Here is a 14,368-nt window from a genome sequence, read left to right as displayed (position 1 = left end):
ATGAACCATATTTTGTTCTATTCTAGAAAAAATATATATGGACATTTCTAGTTAGTTAACTAGGTAGTTAACTTGGACCTAAATTTAAAAATAAACCCATAAAATTCATAGTATATAAATTTAATACTAACCTCTAGTCTTTCCTTTTTAGGAAATTAACTTGTAAGGGCTGATGTCATTCTTGGGGATCCAGCTACCAAGTCCTGCTTGTATTTACATACTTGCTTTACATAGATTTTCACGGGAGTTTTATATTTTTCCAACATGCTCTGGGAAGAACATCTCCTTTGGAAAGTACTATTCTCTGTTCCCTCCCCTCCCCTCCCCTCCCCTCCCCTCCCCTCCACTCCCCTCTCCTCTCCTCTCCTCTCCTTTCCTCTCCTCTTGTCCCCCTTCCCATTCCTCTTCCTTCCCCTTCCCATTCCTCTTCCTTCCCCTTCCCTTCTCTTCCTTCCCCTTCCCTTCTCTTCCTTTCCTTCCCTCCTTCTTCTCTCTCTCTTTTCCTTTCCTTTCCTCCTCTTCCTCCTCCTCTTCCTCCTCCTCCTTCTTCTTCTTCTCTCTCTCTCTCACACACTCACACATTTGGGTACATTTTGGTTTATGCTGTGACTCTGACCACACCTCAGTGTTGTTGCTGTGTTGCATTCTCTCCATTTCCTCTTGTAGTCTAGAGAGCAAATGAAAGTTTTAGTTTGCTTCCTCTGTGAGAAGGTCATTTGCTTTCTCAGCTCCAAGCTTAAAGAAGAATCTTCTATGTAACCTCATCAAACACCTCCCTGTCTTCTAAAGTTGTAGGTCCTTGCTGTAGGCTAAACTTGATTTGAATCCTGTAGCTTAAAAGACATTGATATATAGTTTGAGAATGCTCTTGTTACCTAACTAGATTATAGGTTTCTTAAGGACTTGGGAACAAATGCCTTTGTTTTTCCCATACCACACAACAGAGTTCTGTGTACATGTTCTTAATAAACATCTGCCATTTTATTCCTTAGTCATGGCCCTATAATATACTTGTTTTTCCAGGCTTTAGGGAATCAGCATTTTAAAAATTGGCATCTCTGTTCTCAGGAAGCTTGCATTCCAATAGGGGAGGCAAATAAGCAAGAGTCTATGGCTCTAGGAAGAAAATGAAGTAAATTACAGGAACAGGGAGTGTTGGAAAGAAAGAGTTGCTACTCTAAATAGAGCATTAAAAAATACAGTGGTGACAAGTGAGGAAAAACACAAAGTAATGAAGATATATGGAGAAAAGGATATTCCAGGAGAACACATGTTCCGAATCAGAGATGTGCTTTTTGAGTCCAAGGAAAATCTGGAAGGCTTGTATGGTGAGAATAACTCAAGCAAGGAAAAGTGTAAGAGATCTAGTCAGTGATGTGGTGGGGGAAGCAGATGTGACATCCATCAAGTGGACTTTGTGTTTTCTTTTGGTAAAGTGGGCTCACCACTGGAGATTTCCAAGAGGGAGTGACTTTACAAAATGTCATTACCAAAAAAAAAAAAAACCACTGAAGCTTTAATTGGATCATAATTCTGTGTGTCAAGGACTGGGGAAGAACATTCCTCATCATAGCACTGATTGCTTTTGAAGGCCATCTGTGTAAGTGCTCTGGCTGTGGAGCTCTCTCAAACTGGGTCACATCAGCCTCATGTCCAGCCATATCTAGAGCTCACATTTGTGCCACTCCTCATGCTCCACCACAGTCCCCGAGTCAGCACGTACCATGCTTACTTCTCAGGAATTCCTAGTTTCAGATCCTCCCTGCAAGCCCTCGGTGTTGGAAGCCCTTGTAGATCCTGGGGAAGGCCTTAGACTAGGCTGAGGATTCCCTGACATCCTAGATGACGTGCACCAGCAAGCTGACATGCGATGAGAACAAGTAGGCACTCTAACCAACTTCAAACATCCTCATTGATGTATATTCACTTTCAATGTGTTATTGAAAAATAAATAAGAAAACATAGGGAAGAGAAGGAAAATCAGCAAACTAGTTAGCAAAGTATTACAATAAAAATCCCTGCAAAGATAGTGTACTTTGGATCAGAGTTTTAGCTGTGGAAGTGTTGAGAAGTTCTTACATGCTGATGTTGAAAACAGGGCTTACAGCTTACCATATTTACCATTGGATGGGGTATAAGACTGAAGTTAAATATAGTTCAATGATGTAAGAGGAAGATGAGAGAATTGCTGGAGTAGGTGAGAAAAGGCAGGAAAACTTAGAGAGCACCCAGATGATTCATCCAGAAAAACAGAAAGTAAGATGCACTGACAGGAAAGTGGGTGATTGGGAACACGATTGTGATGACTTCTCTTCTCTTGATGAAGTAGGAAGCAAGACTATCAATCTAAAGTGATAGACTAAGAGATGAGGTCATGGGAATTTGAGGAGAAAAGGAAAGTGGGAAAATGGAAGGATTTGGGAAATACTTTCTAGCAAAATTAAGGGCTTACTTGGGGGTCGTAAGTACATTCAGCAAGATTGTATGCTTTTGTCTAGATTTATTTAATGCTTTAGTGAGAATGTTGTTGGATGACTCTAATGAAAAGAAAAAAGTAATATCAAAGCTGAAGAGATTATATAAAAAGGATTTTTTGGTTGTAAATGAAATGATGTCATGAAATTGGGTATGGGACATTGTAAAGGATGTAGGATCAATATACATTTAGCTGCAGTTTGAGAAGTCTGGGGTTGTAGCTTTTAGGAAGAATGGGAAAGACATGAGAGACTAATATAACAGAATACTTAAGATTCATATTTGGGAGGAGAATCTGTTATTAGTAATGGCTCAGTTTAGCTGATGACCGTGGCAATGCATGAATGAGACAATGAAAAGGGTACGTTAGACAATCAAGAAGTCATAGTGTGAAAGGACTATCTACAAACACATTGAAATCAAAAAGAATTATGCTAGAAGCTGTACCACAGTGAGTTTCAATAAACTAGGGATGAAAATCACCCAAGAATGCAAAGGCTTACCCCTTCCAGAGATCTATAGGTGAAAAGTGCAGGAAAAGGAATGAGCATCACAGCTGAAGAGGAGACAAAGAGGAAGGAAACAGGTGTGAGGCACACGGGTCTGGACTGGACTACTAAGGCATGAAGAATGCACCTGCTGCCACCAGTGGCGTTATCAGTGGTGTGGCTGACCTGCGTTTTTCCTGAGTTTTCTATTTGAAGCCCCTTGAGAGGGCTTCGGGGAAGGCAATATTCTTCACGAAAGGGCAAAATGCCTATCCAGAATTTCAAAGAAGAGATCATGTACATGGCTTTTGCTGTTGTCTGCAGAAACATTTCAGAGTATGGTCTTTGTATTAGAGAGATGCTTACTAGGCAGTTAATAGTGAACTCTGAATATCCAGTCTGTATTATTGTTGTGACTGTTCTGGTCCTTCCTGCCTAGAGAACCCTGTGAACACCAGATGCTATCTCTCTTGGCTTTTTCATTCTAGAAGCATGATCAAATTTTTCCCTGGAGTATAAAGGTGCTGGGAACCACAGATTTGTTTTTGCCTGGACGAAGGCCTCAAGCCAGTATGAAAAACAATCAACTTTCAATTTTCTGTACTTGTTTGCTCTCTGCCTAGAATATACAGAAAAGGCATTTGAGCAAACTTTTGGGTTAAGTTTTCAAGGACATTTTTTCATTTCTGCCAACAAAGGATTTGGGAGTAGATTGCTCCTGGGCCCCAGGAACTTGTTCTTTATTATTTAAATGTGGGTGTCTCAACAGTAACACAACCTCAAATATTCAACTGGAGACCCTCAACCCACCACCATTTGCTAAATGAAGCAAAGCACCATAATAGCCTTAATGATGTGAATTTATCTCTTAACTGTTGTTTTGAGATCACAACAAATCATTAAAATCATTAACTCTTCCAGAGTGCCTGGCCGATGGGGTTTTGTTTTCCGTAATTCCCCCCAACCTCTCCACGCCCTCTTCACTTCTGCATCTCAGATTTCTACTATGTGGAATGAACTGGCTTAATATATTCAAATCTACAGTTTAAAAATGCCTTTTCTACCCTCATTAGGCTCATTCCTCCCCTGGCCTGCAGGGCCATCTCCTTAAGAAATGGAGGTAGGGTATCACTATGCTACGTGTTTCCGTGCTGTCTCAGCAACCTGCATGACAAACAACTACCCACAGTCTTGGCTCTCCCAGCACTCCTGTGGAGCAGAAGTCTTGGCCAATAGATCCAGTTAAGGCAGAGCAGATACAAGATACGATTTGGATTCACCTTCTCCCTGGCTCATTCAGTCCTACAAAGATGCAGGTATAGCTGGTGATTTTGTGCAGAAAACAGGGCAAACATGAATCACGTGAGTGTTAAGGGAATGGATGTGGCTTCTAAGACCTCTACTTGTTGGAGGAGTTCATATCCATTCCTTAGGATCCTACTGGGAATCAGACAGTGTCATCCTCAAGGAACTTAAAGGTAATGTTCTATTCATCTCTCCCCTAAGCATGAAGACAGTAGGTCCATGTACCACACAGTACCGTGTAGAGCAGGTTTAGAGGCCAATACTTTATAATGGCAGTGAATGAAAAGGGGTATGGACAGATTGAATACACATAGCGGGGGAGGGGGCGGGCCCAGCTTGTCTTGCACTATCAGCTGAGCTAAATAGTTCCTGGGTAGTTACACATGGCTCAGTGTTTCTCCAGCTCTGTATAAGGAATTAATGTTGGTTAGATTAAAGACTGTATGTAACTATCTCCTTCGGCACTTGGGATTTTCTAAGCTCACTGTGTAAGGATATTGTTGTTGGTGGTGGTGTTGTTTTTAATTTAGACACCTGTGTGCCCCTGTGCATTTAAAGTCTTTTGGATCAGTTGCAATGTAAGCTGATGCAATCTTAATTCAACAGTTTGAATTAAGATTTCATGGCTATGTTTGAAACAAAAGTTTTTTATTTACCTTTGTTTTCCTTAAAAAAAATGCACTTTTATTTTTAAGAGTTGCAGAATGGGCAACAGATGGGGGTGGGAAGTGGAGAGAGAGAGAGAGAGAGAGAGAGAGAGAGAGGTTTTCTATCTTGCTCAATCTCCAGGTAGCTGCAAAGGCTGGGGCTGGACCAGACCCAAGCCAGGAGCCTTGAGTTTCTTTTGAATCTTCTATGTAAGTAGCATTGACCCAAACATGTGGGCCATTTTTTGCTGTTTTTCTGAGGCCATTAGCTAGGGAGCTGGATTGTAAATTCAGTAGCCATTACATGAACCAACATGCCTATGTGCTGCTGACTTTACAGGCTGTGGCTCCACCAACTGCATCTCAATGCCAGCCCCTTCTGATTTACCTTTAGCCATATATGTTACAAGGTGAATGCATTGCTTTGGAAGGAAACCTTATCCCTAGACACTCCAGATATATCCCCAGGACTTCAACTCTATATCCCTGGACACTTCCACCTATCCTGACAAGGGAAGTAAATTATAAGGAGTCTTCAGAAGGTCCACTTGGATCCTTGGCATGATGCTGTGCTCATTTCTTCTCTGAGCTTTCAGAAAAACCCGAGTGGTTATTATAGCTCTCACAGGTCTTGATTATATTCTGTAAGTGCAGGCACACGTGACTAAAAGTCCACTTGTCTAAACGGGAGAATCTGTTCTAGGCTCTGTCCTTGGTACTCAAAATTTAGTAGTCTTTTATCAGGCTAACTCAAGGGCTGCAGAAGATGACATTAATAACCATTTTTGTAGATGGGCAAATCAGGACAATGGGAAGCTGCGGGTGGGCAAAAGGCATACACTTCTGCCCTACGTTACCACTTATAAGAGACAAGGAAAGAGGGGATATGAAGAAAGATCTCCCACGTCATAGCTGTTCTGTGCTCAGCCTGTGTGTTTGCTGCATAAAAAGCTGGTAGCTCTTGATTCAGGCTCTTCTCCTCTGTGGCTAAGTGTTACTCAGCCCTGTCACCTCCCTCCCAGACCTCACACTGTTGTGTTTATGCTTTTCTCAGTCCAACAGCTTGGGAGAAAGACATTGGCAGGACAAAGCAGTCGTTGCCAAGGGTGAGAGCCAGGAGCAACTGCCGCTTGCGGTGGCTCTGAGCATGTTTCCCCCACGCTCACATCTCTATCCCAATCCTCTGACATTTTCTAAGTGGGTCTGAGCTGACCCTGCAGCTTTCATGTCTATCCTGTGACTCTGAAGGAGCTATGAGTGGCAGCTGGTGGGTTCAGTTGTTTATACCCAGGGCTCTTACATAACCCAAGTGTGTTGCTGTCTGGTAGCCAGAGTGGGGATTCTGCTGCAACTGTCTGTCTCCAGAACACAGAGCTTCCTTCCTGACATAGAGGTCAGCACCAGACCCCCTTCCAACCCTTGCCCCCTGCTCTTTCCCCACCAGCCTCAAACAATGTGCAAAAGGAAACTGTCAGAACGGGGGTGAAGGATATATAAATGAAGTATCAACAAAATATTCTCAACTTCATCTTCCTTCTAGTAATTCTGTAAGGTGTTACAACCTGCATTTCATAGTTCAGAAAATAGAGGTAGAAAGAGGTTAAGTAATTTGTAGAAGGTTAGAAAACTAGTATAAGTCTCCGTTGAAATTTATTTGAGAAACACTGAAACAATGGCACAGATTTTCTATTTGCTGGTTTATTCTCCAGATTCCCAAAGCAGCCATGAGCCTAAAAGTCAGCCTGGGTCTCCTATGTGGGAGAAAGGTGTGCTAGTACTTGAGCCATCATCTGGCTACCTCCGTCCAAGGTGTAGAGCAGTAAGGAGCTAGGAGTGGGAATGGAGCTGGAGCTTGAAGCAGGTACTCTGAGATGCACATGTCACCAGCTGCACCAAGTGCCTGCCTAGTGTTTGACTTAAACTTAGACTAACCAAGCTCCTAACTAATAGGACCTTGCCAACACAACGTGTGACCTGGGTATGCTTGTTAAGACAAAAGATGAAGTCCATACTGCACTGGGTGAACCTCTAAGGACAGAGTGATAACAGCTTGCACAGAGAACTAACTCTCTCTCTCTCTCTCTCTCACACACACACACACACACACACACACACACACACGCAGCCAGCCTGCCTGCCTCCTTCCTTCCTTCCTTCCTTCTTTCCTTCCTTCCTCCTTCCTTCCTTCCTTCCTTCCTTCCTTCCTTCCTTCCTTCCTTCCTTCCTTCCTTCCTTCCTTCCTTCCTTCCTTCCTTCCTTCCTTCCAGTTGTGTCCTTCCTGAGGAGTTCATCCAGCCACCCAGACTCTCTGCCAATTATTGGGAAAGGGTATCGGGATCTACTGTAATTCAATGGACCTAACCAATTTGTAGTTTAGCTACAACGTTGGATGTTATACTTTCCCCAGCCTTGCTTGTTTGGGCAACAAAAACAGGACAAACAACACATCTGGTCTCTATTTGTGAATGTGGATAACTGCCACATTTGCTGTCTCTCTGCCTCTGTGCTAAGTCCATCTCATATTGGAGTAATAGGTTTATGATCAGCACAGCATCTGATGTACAGTAACAGCTTGTTGCAGGGTTCTACTGGAGGACTTTTCTCAAACCTTCACTGTTATTGTATCATAAATGTATAAGAATTTTCTGGCTCCTGCCCCAAAGCTTTGGAAGGTCCTTACTGTACTCTTTCACCCCTTCAGCAAGATGCAGCATCTTCATTGCCACCTCCATGTTTTCCACAGGGCCAGCCTGCCTGGAATCCTTTGCTGCCCCTCCTTCAAGACTAATAAGCATTAAGCTCCAGTGCACCTCACCATGCTATTCCTCTCTTTTCTTCTCTTTTGAACAAAACTGCTAGACACTGTCTGAGAAACTCCAGGAATTTAAACATAAAGTATCTTATTTTACTACTTAATGGATTTGTGGATAGTATCCAAAAATTCTGAACACACCAAGTTACCAGGACCATGGAGTAAACGCTTTTTTTGTAGTACCCAGGAAACTAACCCTGTGTGAAGAATACAATGGTATTGAATTAAATTTGATTAATGGCATATGCTAGTCAAATCGTACAGAGTATATTACCTATCAGTATCTAACGTCTGAACCTCCTTCAGATTAAAAACGCTTCTTGTACGCACGGAATGTTTATTTTTATGTCGCTTAAGCATATAAGCATAAAACTAATTACAGATTCCTAATAAAACTGATGATACTTACATTGCTATAAATCCCAAATGAATTTATAAAGTTAAACACGAATAATAGTAAAGCACTATAAAATTTCAGCTAACAGCACACGTTTATTGTGATATATGACATTTGCCAAAATCAAATCACATCACAGATATGGAACTGTTATTGTTCAAGTTCTTTTGAGTCATTTCAAGCTCTATTGAGCTTGGCATGATTCATTTCTTATACTTTTTTTTTTTTGGTTCAGTACACAATACAACAGACCCCCTCATTTCTACTGTGTTGTCAGGTCAGTGGAACCTCGTTCAGCAAAATGCCTTCATTATTATAAGACTGTTTTTTTCCTGCATGGAGACAAATCACAACACACAGAAATCTCTCGGCAGGGCTTGGACTGTGTGTCATTTAGAAGACTGATGTATCCCTGTGCTAATTTTCAGGCATATCAATGAAATGACCAAATTAAATTATAGTATTTGAAGACTTTGGGAACATGAGAAATCCGTGCCTTCTTCACCAAGGAGCACGAGCAGCACACACCATGGGAAGAGAATTATCCCAAGAAGGAAAAAAATAGGAGTGTTTTTCCCCTTCAACATAAGCAATCATCTGTCAGGGAGACAGCACCTTATATTTTTCATGACAAAAATCTATTATTCTTTGGAAATTGTTACTAAGCCCTACTTTTTATTACAAGAAAGTCACATAATTATCCTAGAGAACTGAAGTCATTTATAAATCCAGGCAAAGAAGTAAAGTCCTCAGTTTGCCAACTTCCAGAGATAAAATCCTTGATGCACACCATAGTTCTTCATCTCTTTTCAACGCTACTCACATCATCAGCAACTGACTCCGGTGAAATGTTCAAAGCATTTAATATATCTGGATTTGTTTACCCTGTGTAAAAGCCTTACAGTGGAAGTTCAGTTAATATTCCTATGTTATGCATAATGAACTAATGTCTGACGAGTTGAAGCAATTTTTCAAGCACTTAATTAGCAAGTTGTAGAGCAGGATTCTAGCTGAGGTAAAATATAATGACATTGAAATGAAACAAATGAAATCAAATAGCAGACTACACTGAGTAAAGAGTTTGGAGCTCTGTTTATTACCCTTAAGGTACCATAAGCATGACCTCATTTGCATACCCAGTAGTGTTTGCAGGTATCAGATGGGCAAATTCCAGTATAAAAATACATCACTTTGTTCAACCAAGAGTCCATTGTTTAAATTTAATTATTATAAACAGCGCTGAGACGAAAGTTTTTGAGTTTGAATCTTGGAGCACATCCTCTTAGGGAAGTCTTTTTTTTTTTAAATTTTTTATGTGTTATTAAACAATTTAAGAAGAAAAGTATACAGAGATCCCAGTGTGTTCATTTTGAGGTTGTGGAAGCTATGGATTATATTCAGGGGAAAAGAACTTGGTTCCACATTACGTTCAATTATATGTATTTGTTTAGCATTCAATCAAATTTTAAGTTTTCCCCAGTGCTAATAGGTGCCTTTCAGCTATAAGTACACTTGAGAATGAGCTAGAATAAAACATATAGTAACATTTAAAAATACGTGTCATAAATTTTAAACATTAGAAAAGCCACTTTCAAGTAGTTCTAAACCAGAAATTGTGGTACCCTGTGGGTAGATAGTACTTCTACGAGGTGGTTTTTTAAACCTGTTTTAGTTGTTTATTGAGGGTGTTGGGAATGGATTTTTTATTAGAATAATAGCACATTGCTGTGTCTAGGTAAACCTATTTGTAACTCCAAATTAGTTCTTGGAAATTTTAATTTATTTTGTCAAAATCATGTGTGGACATAATTAAATTAAAATCCCTCTGAAAGGTTTTGTGAGATCGGGAGTATCTTCACCATCTTGTTCTGGTCTCAGGAGTCAGAGACTTATAATTCCCCCTTAGCTTGCTTGCTTAGAATTTTATCTTTTTATTTATGTATTGTTTAAATATATTTTCAAATTAATTATTTGATTTTCTCAGTTCCCATGTCCATATAATATGAATACAAAGAGAGCAGATTAAATGCAGTTTATACACACAACTCCACATTACTTTCCTTCTTCCCTTTCCACCCTTTTCCTCTTCTCTCCCTTTCTCCTCCTGCTTTTGGGATATAGAGAATACAACTTTAAAAAATAATTATTTATTTTGAAAGTCAGAATTCAAGACAGAGAGTGAAACAGATCTTCCATCCACAGTGTCACTCCCCAGATGGTCGCAATGGCCAGTGTGGGACAGGCTGAAGACGAGTTGGAGCTTCATCTGGATCTCCCATTGAGTGCAGGGGTTTAAACACTGCAGTCATCTTCTGCTGCCTGTCCCGGGCTGATAGCAGGGAAATGGAATGGAAGTGGAACAGCTAAGGCGTGAATTGGCATCCACTTAGGATGCCAGTGTCAAGGGAAGGGGTTTAACCCGCTGTGCCAATATGCCGGCCCTCAAGAATAAATCACTGCTGTGCCTCTTGGTTTACTTTCATCTTGCGATAAAATCAGATCAGAATGTTTAATTTTCATTTCCTGGTTTTCTTAGACGATGTGAGCATGTCTTTATGTTGTCTCCAACAACATCTAAACATGATTTTCTTCATGGATTTTCTCTAGATCAGATGGATAGTCCAGGTTCCTTACTATTTGATTTTTTAAAATTTCCCAGTAGACCCATGTTCTAATCTGAATTAGTTTATCTTCATGGCATGGTCACTGTGGGAACTTGACCCATTCACATGCGGCAGTTTCTCTTCACCCGTATCCTTTACACAGGCCCTGTGTCCTGGTGTCTTTTCTTTTTTAAAAGATTTATTTATTATTTTTTTATTGGAAAGTCAGAATTATAGAACAATGGAGAGACAGAGATAAGAATCTCCCATTCACTAGTTCACTCCCCAAGCAGCCACAACAGTCAAAACTAAGCTGATCTGAAGATAGGAGTGTCTTTGAGGTCTCCTATATGGGTGCAGGGTCCCAAGGCTTTGGGCCGTCCTCTGCTGCTTTCCCAGGCCACAAGCAGGGAGCTGGATGGGAAGTGGAGCAGCAGGGGCATGAACCGGTGGCTATATGGGATCTCAGCATGTGCAAGGCAAGGACGTCAGCCAGTAGGCTATCATGCTAAGCCCTTTCTGGTTTCTGCATATCCCTCGTTCTTGATTTTCCTTTTGACTTGGAAATAATCCATTTTCTAGAACCTTCCTGAAAGCAGGAATGTTTTGTAACCAAATGTTTTGAAACCTTGTATATGTATAAATATATTTGTTTCACATTCCTACTTGATGTCTCATTTAGCTATATGGAACATTTTGAGAGGAAAATAATTTCTCAGAACTTTAAAGGCATTGCCCAATACTTTGACTTCTAAAGTCACAACTGATATGCCAATCGTCATTCATATCCTGGACCCTTTGGGGAGGATTTTTATGCTCTGACCTTGCAAGTTGATAGAATCCTCGCTTCCCTGATGTTAGACTTCGTGATACACTGACTTGGTGAGATCGTTGTTCAACCATTGGTGCCATGATATTCTTCAATCTAAATAAAACCTCCTTTGTTCACTTATTAAAACATTAAAGCGAGTTTTGAGATTAAGAGTAACTTTGCATGTATATGAAGTTACAGTAATTTCAATATGTATATGCCATGTGTACTTGTACAATCAGGGTGAATAACATTTCCCCATTTTGTGTTCAGAGGTAGGAGCTCCTCTTCTGTATTTTCTCTGGAAATACAGGATAGTCATTGTGAGATTACTCCACATGCATTTTGCTTCTATTTCACTCTCTTTTGGGCAGGTGCAAGTTACCTTGGGGATTGTGTGCTGGCAGCCTTGTGCCTGGAGCAAGGGAATGCAGATAAGACCTTTTTCAAGTGCTTGTGTAAGTTATTTAGAAATTATGGCACCAACACATGCAGTCCCAGAGCTCAACAGCCCAGAGCAGCTGCACCCAAGTCCTGTGGGGACAGGTCACAGTGACCCTAGGGCTTATGCTCCAACAAGCAGAGGAGAACTTCTTGCGTAAAGTGATCAAATGTGCCTGAAGGGCCTGTGCATAGCCATCTCACTCCTGTGATTTTCTCATGAAGGTTATAACTTTATGTCCAGAATTATCGTGTGTGTGTGTATGTGTGTGTGGCTCCAGTGAGAACTTTGCTCATTCATTGTCCCTTCCTGTCTTATTCTGAATAGCTCCTAGTCCAAGCACAATGCCTGAAAGATAATGTGTACTTGGTAAGTGGTGAGCAAGCATGTGAAGAAGTTGCCACAAATCTTTTCTTGGAAAGATAGAAGCCATGTTTTGAGATTCCCCTCTTTTGCTCTATTGATAAAGTTTTCAAATGAAGCATGTACACTCTTTTTTCTGTTGCTTCCATATGCTGTAAGGTTCGAGAGTGAACTATCATGTGGTCCAACAAGGATCCCTCTGAAGTTCCTCTCTGGAGGAACTTGCTAGAAACCATCGCATCAAGGAGCTGGGCAGGTTCTCTTGCAAAGCTGCAGCAGGAAAACCTTGCCTTTCTGGCCTTCCTTCTGGACTCTCTGCCTCTGATCTCCAACAATCAAGTAGGTGGAACCCCTGGAGCTCCCTTGGGAGCTCCTTGGAATAATGAGATCTCAACAGGCCTGGGTTTAAGTGTTGACTCCATCACTTGTAGGCTGGGCATTGTTGGACAATGTAGCAGATGTTTTTTTCACCTAAACATTCTTCATTATAAAACAAGAAAAACATCTTTCCTCATAAATATGAAGCATCTGTAAGATTTTTAGAAAAGACATAGCAGAGAGACCCTCCATATTTCTTCTTTCTTAAGATATTCGTTGTAATTTTCCAGGCACAGAAACATTTTAACAAGATATCCAGGTCCCAGCTTTACAAAAAGATGATAAATACTTGAGGAAATGGAAATATTAGCTATCCCAATTTGGTCGTTATCCTTGGTAGATGTGGATCAAATTATCACACTGTGGGCATAAAAGTGAACAATTACTAGATTTCAATAAAAACATTTCTTGGAAAATAATATATAACCATGGAGACAGCAATGCCTACCTTCAAAGAAAACTCCCCTGGTGGGACATTTCATGATTTTTGTGTCAAATACTCCATGGAGATTTATTTTTAAAAATTCATATTAAAACACCTACACATGTGAAATAATTTTGCCTGACTCTGGTTCTCAAGAGAGAAAAAATTTAGGGAAATATTGTTTGGAGTGTTGAAGTAGGGAAACAAAACAAAGGCAGGTAAGCAAACAAAATCATTATCCCATCCTACTTGAAATTCTGTTGAGAACATTTGGGTTGAATATTTTGTTTCCTGCCTTTGTTCCACTCCCAGAGTATATCCCATTAGCAGATATATAAATATAGTGGCTCCTCTATGTATGCATGGGACATATGTTCCAAGGGTTTCAGTGGATGCCTGAAGTCTAAGTGGATGACACACCTAAGTCTATAAATTCTCTGCCAGTGCTGTTTTCCCTACCCTTTCCATACCCTTAAGAAAATGTTCAACTTATGAAACAATTGCAGTAAAAGAGTAGTAACAATAAATAATAAAGTGGAACAATGCACAGTGCAGTCTCACTCACAATGTGGACCTTTACATTTTGACATTTTGCACTGAAGTTAACAACAGGTACTCAAAAAACACAGAGAGAAACCATACGGGTGGTGTGTGTGTGTGTGTGTGTGTGTGTGTGTGTGTGTGTGTGTGTGTCTTCTATGTTTCCATGGACTTCAAAATGTGCCTTTCTTCTGTCCTCTTGGAGTCCATGGGTTCTTAAAACACAAGTGGAAAGAGCGATTGCATCAGTAGAAAGATCAAAATGTGGACATTGGGCTTGTCGAGTCCATCATTTTAAACACTTCACAGAATCCTGGAGTGTTTGGGAGAGTAAGACTGGACAAGCTACGCTAGCTTCCAGTTGCTTTTGCCACGCTGTTTCCCTCCTGTTCTCCCATGTGTTTTCAGACACTCATCAGCCATGTGTCTTGATGCCTGCATTTCTCCTTTTTGAACATGGTATAGTTTAGTCTCTTTTCACAAAATTTGGGCACCCACAAGAGACTATGTGCTGTCCAATTTCCTTCCAGTTCATGCCAATTGTTAATAGACGTGCCCGTCTTTCGGTTTTAAAGTCAAGACAGCGAAATTTCTAGAAATGAAATGTTGCTTCCTCACAGCAAAAGTCTTTAAGATCTAGGATCAGGCTGCACTCTCCATTCTGCTAATTCACCAGGATGAGT

Source organism: Ochotona curzoniae, unplaced genomic scaffold, assembly GCF_017591425.1.
Source record: "Ochotona curzoniae isolate NIBS_2020 unplaced genomic scaffold, NIBS_Ocur_1.0 contig_430, whole genome shotgun sequence".
Taxonomy (NCBI): Eukaryota; Metazoa; Chordata; class Mammalia; order Lagomorpha; family Ochotonidae; genus Ochotona; species Ochotona curzoniae.
The sequence above is the reverse complement of the archived record's forward strand: the minus strand, read 5'-3'. Positions refer to the sequence as shown.